Genomic DNA, 10,825 nt, shown 5'->3' with positions numbered 1-10,825 from the left:
AGTTGGTTTAGTGATTGCTAAGGCGCGACGTCTCGCACGTTCGTAGTCGGATCGTCAAGGTCAACGCCCACAGAAACGATAGCCACCATCTCATCTAAACATCGGGACACCTTTGCCTCTATCAAGTGGTATCAGTCACAGGAGCGTTTCAGCGTTGTGTATCTCCTCAAGAAGGTTGTGAGATTTTGCGTGAGATCCACGAAGGAGATTGTGGTCACAACGCTGGCTCAAAATCCTTGGTGGCTAAGGCCTTTCGTCACGGCTTCTATTGGTTGACGGCTCATGCTGATGCTGAGGATTTGGTAAAGAGGTGTGATGGTTGTCAAAAGTTTGCACGCCGCGCTCATGTTCCGGCTCAAGAATTAAGAATGATTCCAATAACTTGGCCGTTTGCAACTTGGGGGCTCAATATGGTGGGACCTTTTAAGAGGTCCAAGGACAAGAAGACCCACCTATTGGTGGCGGTTGATAAGTTTACCAAGTGGGTCGAGGCAGAGCCAGTTAGTAAGTGTGACGCGGCCACAGTGTTTCAATTCATCAAAAAGGTGATATTCCGGTTTGGCTTTCCACACAACATTATAACGGATAATGGTACTAATTTGTCCAAGGGTGCTATGGAAGAATTTTGTCAACGTGAGCACATCCGGCTTGACATGTCATCAGTGGCTCACCCCCAATCTAATGGTCAAGAAGAGAGGGCCAATCAAGAAATTTTGAGAGGTGTCTAACCCCGGCTTATGGTTACTTTAAAGCGGACGCCGGGTTGTTGGGTGGAGGAGTTACCTTCCGTGTTATGGAGTATCAACACCACACCAAACAGATCTATGGGTTACACGCCTTTCTTCATGGTTTACGGAGCAGAGGCAGTTCTCCCTAGTGACATACGTCATGACTCACCCCGTGTGGTGGCGTATGTTGAAGCTAATAATGAAAAAGCACGTCAGGTCTCATTGGACCTGCTAGATGAGGAGCGTGATCTTGCGGCGGCACGTTTGGCGATTTATCAACAAGATCTGTGACGTTATCACATCCGCCGGGTTAAAACCAGAACTTTTCAAGAAGGCGATCTGGTGCTCTGGCTCATCCAGGATCAGCCTGATATGCACAAGTTATCCCCACCTTGGGAAGGGCCTTTTGTGGTGAGCAAAAATTTGCACAATGGATCATACTACCTTATCGATGATCGAGAGCACAAAGACTCACGTAAATCGGAGGAGGAGACACAACGGCCGTGGAATATAGCTCATCTTAGGCCTTATTATACTTGAGCCATAGGCTCTTTTATGTACATAATTATGACAATGTATATATTATAATTAATACAATAAACCGGAGCCTCAGCTAAAGCGGGGTCTCTGTTGTTTTACATCATATGTGTTTACATGGAGGCTTCTGTTTACAAAGCGGAATTCCGTTGATCCGGCTTGTAAAGCCACACATATAAAAGGAAATCACTAGGGGGCTTGGTCATATCTGAACCTTAGCTACACCTCTTGATCGGCTTAGGGCCAAAGGGAAATCACTAGGGGGCTTGGTTGTATTCACACCATAGCTACACCTCTTGATAGGCTTAAAGCCAAAAGGAAATTATGTGGGGCCAAAGAGAGTGTTGCACCAACACAACTCAAACATAGGCACCCACCGAGCACAGCTCAAATATTGCTTGGGGTCTCTTTTCTTCTCAAAGAACAAAGAGTCTGCACCCTTGCAGTAGGCTATCAAGCCAGGCTTGGAAGCCAGGTGTATTCACCTAAAACCCTGGGTTATCCTGCCTCTTTAAGTAAGCCACTCCGTCCAGGTAAACCTGGTATGACCCATCGAACGTTTGACAAGTCAATCTCATAGACCCTGAACTTGTGAAAGTTAAAACGATGATTGGTTAAAGATTGAGGTCCATCTTAAAAGGCTTTGAAAAATGGTTTAACTCAGTGGCCTGGCAGCCCATGAAAAGCCTCGATTTAGGGCCTGGCAGCCCATGAAAAGCCTCGCATATTCTTCTTGTATTTTTTGCAAAGTGTTTCTTCTCTTTTGATAAAATTCATAAGTATTTTCTGATAACCCAGCGTTTATTACAACCCGGCGTGGCTTACAATGCTAAATTGTTAGTACATGATCATCTATAATCCGGCCTTTATTGTTCCGGTCTGGTTTGAATACAAGTCACCAGTATTATATGGATAAAACCGGTGTTTATCATAACCCGGTACGGTTTTATCGTAAACCGGCAAACCTGGAAGGAGTCATCTATACTCCAGCTTGGCGTTATCACCCTTTTATAACAGTCATGGGTCAAACAACGAAGGTAACAGGTATTCTCTATTTTATATCTGATTGTTTTTAAACAGCCTTGGATGTATGACTAGGCTATATATTTGGGCAGCGTGACCCGTCCAGCGGTAAACCGCCAGGACCCCTTCAATCTCTTGTATATAGGGACAAGTTACAATACAGCCACTGCGGATTATGCATATAATAAAGATCCCAAAAGCATGGCGAGTTATCAGTGTCAAGCAAAATAAGTATGCTTGATGGCATAAACAGACAAGTGTTTGAACTAGCCTATTACAAGGCCTTTTAAATGCCCACAAACGATAATTGTTTCAGTCAGAATGGTAGGCTGCATCAGATTAAACCGGCCTCAGGTTCAGGATTCATCATCAGGACGACTTGAAGATTGCGGGTCATCTTGAGTCGGTGCATCCTCCTCTTCTCTACCTAGTGGCTGGAAATCAATCGTTGTACAATCGATTCCAGTTAAAGCTTGGAACACGGCTTCTTCACTTATAAGGGTGGAAGGATCAATGTCAGGGGCATAAGTGTGCTTACGAATTGGCGGAACAAGATCTTCTACATCATGTGTTGGCACAATAACTTTTCTGGTCAGCATCATAAATTGATTGGTAATGAGATAGATCCGTTTCATCCGCCAATTTGCTCGCTATGGGTCGAAGTTCCCTTGTCAGCCTTCGAAGATCATCATTATTGAATTCTGAGCTGTCTTCCTTTACGCCAGGGTAGCCTTGACCAATATCTGCCGGTTCAAGATCTGGAATCCATGCCTTGGCCCGGATTAGCGCAGTTAGTTCGTCTGACCTTGTAGCTGATCTTTTGAGTTCATCCAACCGGGCAGGCAACATTGACAACTTCACGACGGTTTCTTTTATCAGTGTTAGAGGAGGCCTGTGATAAGCAGCAGTGCAGATAGCCCGTTGGGATCCAGAATACAACTGCTCTATCAAAGTATAGGCTGCCTTCAGCTTCATTCGCATGTCAGAGCCTAGATGGGTAATGCAGGTCCCTGTGACATTGCGAGCATCAGTAAACCGGTAATTGATACGGTAGAATGACTTGAAAAACATCAGATGAGGATACTTACCAAATACAGCAGAGGTCATAGCGTTTATTTGCCACTTTAAACCGGTCAGTTCTTCGACCACCGGTTTAAGGGATGCCTCTACGTCTTCGGCCTTCTTTACTAAAGCGGCCTTCTCTGTGTCCCAATATGCATGGTCCTTCTTGAAGTTTTCCTTCAGCTTCTCCATGGCTGTTAAGGCATTGGTCGTTTCCTCTTTGGCTTTAGAAGCCTCCGCTTGCTGAGATTTGATGTTCTCTTGAAGATCAGCGGTTTGGGCGTCCTTTTTGCTCAGCTCAGCCTATAAAGAACAGACATGTCTTCAACGGGCTATATATATTTGAAGTACCAAGCGTATAACAAGTTATGCACTTTGCACTTGGGGGCTAATGCCTCCTCGCTTCATTCTAGAAAATTATTTCAAGTCCCGAGTATAATGCAAGCATTATTCTTGGCACTTGGGGCTAATGTACATCTGCTCAAAAGTAACAATGTTTAATGTCTCGGTTCACCTTGGAAAGGTAAATCGGCCCTTGGGGACTACACGGGCGAAAGAAAACGATTGGTAATTACCTCATAGCGTTCCTTCATTAAGTTCACTAAACCGGCTTCATAGTCACGGTTTGTGTACAGGCGGTTTAAAAAACCAGAATGGAGCTCCTGGGCATTGAGGTGTGCATAGCTTGATAAATCGGTGCTCCATTTGCCTTTCTCCATGGCAGCACGTTCTTCTTTGGCGCTATGTTTTGCTAAGGCAACATGATGGCTAGGGGAGGTGTGGCCAACGCTAGTAATGATAACCTCATCTTCCTTGTCGCCAGCAGCCTTTACCGGAGTTGGTGGAATATCAGTAGCCTTAACCGGACTAGACGGTCCATCATCATTACAGACTGGACTTGCCGGTTTATCAGCTTGCACCGCGGTATCAACTTCTACTTGTTCAGTACAAACATGATCTGGGGGTGGCAGGTCATCGAGCATGGCGTCAGCAGTTGCTCTCTCCGGTTCTGAAATTGTCGCCGGTTCAACTGTCACATGGTCATCAGACGGTTTATCTACACGACCCTTCTTACTGGGTCTAGCCTTGGCTCTGAAAGAGGAAGATATACACATCAGTATAGCACATAAGCATAAAGCGTCAAAAAGAGACAGCTTAAGACATTTACCCAGGGACAGTCTTGAGGGGTGGAAGCTGTGTGGCAGTTGATTCGTCGGATGATGAAGGTGGCATTCCCTGATAATTCGAATCGGATGGATTAAGAGGCTGTCGGAAATAACCCGCCTTGGGGTAAGAAGTATTGGAAGTATTCGAAACCTCAGATTGGCGCTTCCGAACCGGAGTATTTGGTAGACCGGTGGAAGTGATTACTTGGCCGCTATGACGGGTTGTGCGGCAAGCTTCGTATTGCTGCTTCTTCAAAGAAAGTTTGGGTCCAAGTAAGCTAGGGGGTGAGAAAATCTTACTTCCCGGATTGCTTGACAGATTTTTTGTGTTGGCAGAGGATCTAAACCGGAGGGAAGGATAATTACCTCTGAGTCGTCAGCTTGGCTGCCCTCGGCGTCATCCTGATAAATATCATTATCAATGAGGTGTATGAAAAGTGAACCAAGAGAATCAAGTTCTACCTCTGCATCCGGTTCATCAGGGTCGTCATCAAGCTCTAAACCGATTGGCTCAGTTTCTTTCCTCTTAGCAGATTTCTTGACCGCCTTTGTTTTTTGACGAGGAGCCTTAACCGTTTTATCCTAAGGTTTCTTTTCCAGAACGGATCATCACCCTGTATAAAAGATGAGCAGAGGATATTAAAAGTTGCACAGTTCAAAAATATCAGGTATAAAGCAGAAGCAAAACAACTCTTACAGCGGGCGGTTTGTTCTGTGTATAAAAGGGACTTAGCCCGGTCTTGCTACAGACAGCTTCCGGTTCATTCAACATTTTGTTGACAGACTCAGTAACTTCATCATCTGTTAGCTGAATGTCAATATGACGTTGGGAGTCTTTTACGTCACCGGTGTACTCGCACATTAAACCAGAGCGGTGACTTAACGGCAAGATACTCCAGGATAGCCAGCAATGGACAAAGTCCACACCTGTCAAACCGTTCGCCATGAAAGCTCTAAGCTTGGCGGGTTGTGGTGCATACGAGGCCCGTTCCTTGGCACTTAGTCGTTGCGGAAGCGGATGAGTGTTGCTAAGCCGGTGAGCACGGTAACTCGGCAGAGGGTTCTCATCTTCAGGAGAAGTGTCCTTGCAATAGAACCAAGTCTAATTCCAATCCTTTGGGTGACTGTGAAGTTTGGCATGAGGAAAGCTAACATCCTTCCTGTTCTGAATGGAGACGCCACCAAGTTCAGTATTAGGCTCGTCTACGAATTTAGTGCGACGGTTTAAGTGGAAGAAATCCCGGAACAGCTCGACAGTCGGCTCTTCTTGTAGGTAGGCTTCACAAAACACATGAAAGTTGCAGATATTGGATACAGAGTTGGGTCCAATGTCTTGAGGGTGGATCTAAAAGCTGGCTAGTACATCCCGGAAAAACTTGGATCCAGGCAGTTTAAAACCACGGCCTATATGATCAGCAAACACTACTACTTCGCCATCTCTCGGGGTAGGAGGATTTTCTGGACCGGGAACTCGCCACTGGATTTCACTCTTCTTCGGTAAAGTGCCAATTTTAACACATCCATTCAGTTGCTCCTCAGTAAACCGGGAAGGGACCCAGTTACAGGAATAGAATTGTTTTGCCATTGCAAGTGAAGAGCTAGAAAATATTACTGCCAGTTTATGATTCATAAATGACAACACATAAAGTGTAACAAGTTGAGAAAAAAGGAATTCAAGCATGTAGAATTGTTAAACCGGAGGAAGTTATAAACCGCCTATGACATAGCGTTTATAAATGCTAAAGCGATGAGCGGTTTACAAGGGGACTAATGGCATATGACAGATTACTTTCTACAAGGATAAACCGCCTACGCAGATAAGGAAGGTGCAGATCTAAGGTAAAAACGACTAAGTGAGGAAAAACAGGTTTCACAAGATTGCGTTGGAATTTTGGATCTACCACAAGTCAGGAAAATAAAAAAGATTTAGACCTAAAAAGTTTGGTCCTGAAGCAGTTCACAAAAGGTCGAGACCTAGTTCTTATGCGTTTAAAGTTTGGTTTGATGGCGGAGATAAGGAATGTCATAGTTACTGCACGGAACGCATCAAGTCTGAGGTCTGCTATCTATGGACTGACAAGAACAAGAAGAGAGCGCCATGAACCCATACAAACCCTAAGTGGATCTACAGAGGAGAGAAGGGAGAGACTTACAACAGCTGTTGAAGTAGCGGTGGTGCGCCGCGTCTCTTTGATGCGATCAGGTCAATGCAGTGGCCAATGGTGAGGCAGAGGTGAAGCTCAGCAACAACGGCGGCGCTCGGGTGCAGGAGCGTCGCAAGGAGGAAGGAGATGGAGAGGCAGAGGAAAGAAAGATAAAGGGGGCTTCAGCCCTATTTATAAGGGTAAAGAGATAAGCGATAGGCGCGGGAATCGAGGAGCCCAAATAAATAGATATATAACGAGGTTGTCGTTTTTATTGTTGGATGCTCATAAATGAAAGGGTATCTTCGGCTTTAAATGAACAGATGACATCACGGCGGTTTACTACAAATCTGGAGGATGGCATCATGGCGGTTTACAAGATCTATGTGAAGGTGCAAAGGGAGGAATTCTTCTAAGTGTTGAAGATTGACATGAACAAGTTCAAATCAATCTGGGGCCTAATGTTGGGGATATTACTACTGGACATAAACCGGCCAGGAGAGGTCGGGTTATCCTCATAATGATTACCTTACTTGAAGCCCATGAAGACATGAAGGATGGCGCTTCATGGAGGCCCAAGGACCAAAGGCGGGTTAAAGCCTATAGATGTAAACCGATATTGATGTATGCTTGTATGATAAGATAGGAGTAGAGACCGAGCTGGACACGTTTATGATCCGGCCTCGGGACTCTGTAAACCGGCGAGTGTTGACCTATGTATATAAAGGGGCGACCCATCGGCGGTTTAGGGACAATATACAACAACTCAAGAGCCAGGCAAAGCGGATTCGCTCCCTGGTCATCGAAACCCTAGCAATACCATCACAACTGGAGTAGGCTTTTACCTTCATCGTAAGGGGTCGAACCAGTATAAACTCTCGTGTCCTTTGTCCGCTTTAAACCCCTTTAAGCTAACCCGTAGCGATGGCTCCACGACTAACTCCTTTCACAAGGACATCTATCGTGACAATTCCACGACAATATTTTTTATTTTTTCCCTTTTTTGTTTTCTTTTTTGCTTTATTTATTTTGTTTTGTTTCTACTTACAACAAAAAACTTTTTTATTTTATTTTGTTTTGTTTCTAATTACTTATTTATTTTACTTTATGATAATTCTTTTTTCTATTAAAGTTTCTAACAAAAAAAAGTTCTTTATGAAAATTCTTTTTGCTTTTAATGATTTTGAACAGAAAATACTTTGATAATTTTAGTTGCATCAATTTTATATAATTTTAGTTTCAATAATACTAGAGGTTGCTTATAATGTTTTGAACAGAAAATACTTTGATAATTTTAGTTTCATAAATTTTATTTATGTTATTAAAGTTTATTTTATTTTACTTTATTTTGTTTCTACTTATATATTTTATTAAAGTTTATATTATTTTGTTTCTAATTACTTATTTATTTTATTTTATGATAATTCTTTTTGCTATTAAAGTTTGTAACAAAAAAGTTCTTTATGAAAATTCTGTGAACAACCTGACTTTTTGTGTGTTCAAAATGCACCATTCAAAGCCACATCATCAATTTTCAACCCTTTCTGACTTCATTTGTTATTTTTCATGCATTTACTGATTATTTTGAGCTATAAGACCCTGAAATTGAAAAGCATTTCAATGAACTCTGAAAAGGTTGAAAGTTGGCATGGTATCATCATTTCATCCACATAGTATGTGCAAGAAAGTTGAGAGGGTACGGCAAAAACTGGATGCACTTCGTATACAAAACGGACACTCTCTTTCAAAGTATCATGATTTCATACGGAAACTTGTCTGTTACAACATGCATTTCAAATGAACTACGAAAAGGTTGAAAGTTGGCATGGTATCATCATAATAGTTGTGGAGAGAAAGTCTTCACTTTTTCTTCACTTGTGTCCTTTCCTTATTGCGCCGTAACCATGGATAATCTTCATCATTTATCGGGATGCTTGGGTCAGCCTTGACTTTGAAGGGAGGAATTTCATAAAAAATTTCATAATCTTCGGACATGTCTGTCTTGCCCTCCACTCCCACGATGTCCCTTTTTCCTGAAAGAACTATGTGGCGCTTTGGCTCATCGTATGATGTATTCTCTTCCTTATCTTTTCTTTTTCTTGGTTCGGTAGACATATCCTTCACATAGATAACATGTGCCACATCATTGGCTAGGACGAACGGTTCGTCAGTGTACCCAAGATTGTTGAGATCCACTGTTGTCATTCCGTACTGTGGGTCTACCTGTACCCCGCCTCCTGACAGATTGACCCATTTGCACTTAAACAAAGGGACCTTAAAATCATGTCCGTAGTCAAGTTCCCATATGTCCACTATGTAACCATAATATGTATCATTTCCCCTCTCGGTTGCTGCATCAAAGTGGACACCGTTGTTTTGGTTGGTGCTCTTTTGATCTTGGGCGATCGTGTAAAATATATTCCCATTTATCTCGTATCCTTTGTAAGTCAATACAGTCGAAGATGGTCCCCTGGACAACGAGTACAGCTCATCACAAATAGCGTTGTCACCTCTGAGACGTGTTTCCAACCAACTGCTGAAAGTCCTGATGTGTTCACATGTAATCCAGTCGTCGCACTGCTCCAGGTGTTTGGAGCGCAGACTGTTCTTGTGTTCATCGACATACGGGGTCACCAAGGTAGATTTATGTAGAACTGTGTAGTGTGCTTGAGACCAAGAATATCCGTCCCTACATATTATTGAGTCCCCTCCAAGCGTGCCTTTTCCAGTCAGTCTCCCCTCATACCGCAATTTAGGGAGACCTATCTTCTTAAGGCCAAGAATGAAGTCAACACAAAACCCAATGACATCCTCTGTTTGATGGCCCATGGAGAGGCTTCCTTCTGGCCTAGCACGGTTACGGACATATTTCTTTAGGACTCCCATGAACCTCTCAAAGGGGTACATATTGTGTAGAAATACGGGGCCCAGAATGACAATCTCGTCAACTAGATGAACTAGGACGTGCGTCATGATATTGAAGAAGGATGGTGGGAACACCAGCTCGAAACTGACCAGACATTGCACCACATCACTCCTTAGCCTTGGTATGATTTCTGGATCGATCACCTTCTGAGAGATTGCATTGAGGAATGCACATAGCTTCACAATGGCTAATCGGACGTTTTTCCGGTAGAAGCCCCCTCAATGCAACCGGAAGTAGTTGCGTCATAATCACGTGGTAGTCATGAGACTTTAGATTCTGGAACTTTTTCTCTGGCATATTTATTATTCCCTTTATATTCGACGAGAAGCCAGTCGGGACCTTCATACTAAGCAGGCATTCAAAGAAGATTTCCTTCTCTTCTTTGGTAAGAGCGTAGCTGGCAGGACCTTCATACTGCTTTGGAGGCATGCCGTCTTTTTCGTGCAAACGTTGCAGGTCCTCCCGTGCCTCAACTATATCTTTTGTCTTCCCATACACGCCCAAGAAGCCTAGCAGGTTCACGCAAAGGTTCTTCGTCACGTGCATCACGTCGATCGAAGAGCGGACCTCTAGGTCTTTCCAGTAGGGTAGGTCCCAAAATATAGATTTCTTCTTCCACATGGGTGCGCGTCCCTTAGTGTCATTTGGAACAGCTAGTCTGCCGGGACCCTTTCCAAAGATTACGTGTAAATCATTGACCATAGCAAGTATGTGATCACTGGTACGCATGGCAGGCTTCTTCCGATGATCTGCCTCGCCTTTGAAATGCTTGCCTTTCTTTCGACATTGATGGTTGGCCGGAAGAAATCGACGATGGCCCAGGTACACATTCTTCCTGCATTTGTCCAGGTATATACTTTCAGTGTAAGCTAAACAGTGCGTGCATGCGTGGTATCCCTTGTTTGTCTATCCTGAAAGGTTACTGAGAGCGGGCCAATCGTTGATGGTTACAAACAGCAACACGTGCAGGTTAAATTCCTCCTGTTTGTGCTCATCCCACGCACGTACACCGTTTCCATTCCACGGCTGTAAAAATTCTTCAACTAATGGCCTTAGGTACACATCAATGTCGTTGCCGGGTTGCTTAGGGCCTTGGATGAGAACTGGCATCATAATGAACTTCCAATTCATGCACATCCAAGGAGGAAGGTTATACATACATAGAGTCACGGGCCAGGTGCTGTGATTGCTGCTCTGCTCCCCGAAAGGATTAATGCCATCCGCGCTTAAACCAAACCA

Source organism: Triticum urartu, chromosome 1A (assembly GCF_056163025.1).
Source record: "Triticum urartu cultivar PI428250 chromosome 1A, HENAU_Tu73, whole genome shotgun sequence".
Lineage (NCBI taxonomy): Eukaryota > Viridiplantae > Streptophyta > Magnoliopsida > Poales > Poaceae > Triticum > Triticum urartu.
This window is presented reverse-complemented; position numbering follows the sequence as displayed.